A 1,187-nucleotide genomic window follows, 5' to 3' on the forward strand; every position below is an offset into this window, starting at 1 on the left:
GGGAGGCGGCGGTGGGGAAGGGCCTCGAACGAAGGTCAGTCTGCGGAGCGCTGCAGGAAGTTTTTTGAGTCACGGGCGGGGTATTTCTGATGCAGGTCGTGGCACGGGGAGGACACAGTTCTGTGCTCTCTCAGTTATCCTCCACGTATTTTATAATTCTCAGTCCTCTTGCCTTGTGGATGCAAGAGCCCCCTCCTCCAGAGCTCTCAATTCTAATTTGCGCAAAGTTCTCCAATAAAGCACAGTCACGAGATTTGCTCAATTGTAATTTAGCGCATGCTTGTATAAAGTGTGCGGAAAAAGCTTGTCGTAGAGCTGCCGGAGAGGGAAGTAGTGAAAGAAATGAAGAGGGAAACCATGTAGCGAGCAAAGCAAATAAAATACATAGGGCGCAAAGAGAATGGTGAAGAGCAAGGGCAATAGAAGGGCACGAATTAAAGAAAAATAGAAGTGGGGGAAGAACAGTAAGAGGAACTAGAAGCATGACACCCAGGCAGAGTATTAAAGACTGACAAGAATTTAGTAATGAATTGATTATCACTCCCACCCTCCTTCCCTTTCTTCCTTCCGTGTTATCCTAGTCTTCAGTGTTGCCTTTCAGTGCTTAAAAGGTATTTGCTGATTGGAAATAAATGTCTAAGGATTAGTTGAACATCTTTAACATTGTACATGACACTAGAGTTCCAAGGTCGTGTTCCTCAAACAAGAAGCCTGTTATCATACTGTTTATATGTGAAGAGAGAAATGCATTGATCAGAAAGAATAAGATATAATAAAAGTTTGTTTTCTGAAGAGTGATAAATATACAAATGGCAAACATCCATTCTTGTTTAGACAGCAAGACAATCTGATGAGAGATGATCACAGTTTATAAATTATAAATATCACAGCTGTTGAACAGAGGCTATTTTTGTTCATTCTTGGGATCATCTTTCTTGCTGACAAGAAGTATCATTTAAGAATCACTCTACTTAGCTGGCAATTTGGAGAAAATAGCCAGTTATTTTTGATGCTGCACCTTCATTTGGTTAAGGGTCACCCCTTCAGTACCCATTCAAGTGAGTAAGAAAACAAAATACCTATTTTTGCTTTTGAAATACGTTGTCTGTTTCTTGTTCTAATATACCATTAAAAGACATTGAAAAGTCTGTTCAATCGTTTTATTGAATCGAGTGAAGGCAGATTAT

The sequence above is a fragment of the Mirounga leonina genome, unplaced genomic scaffold (assembly GCF_011800145.1).
Source record: "Mirounga leonina isolate KUSES-001 unplaced genomic scaffold, KU_Mleo_1.0 Mir_173, whole genome shotgun sequence".
NCBI classification, from domain to species: Eukaryota; Metazoa; Chordata; class Mammalia; order Carnivora; family Phocidae; genus Mirounga; species Mirounga leonina.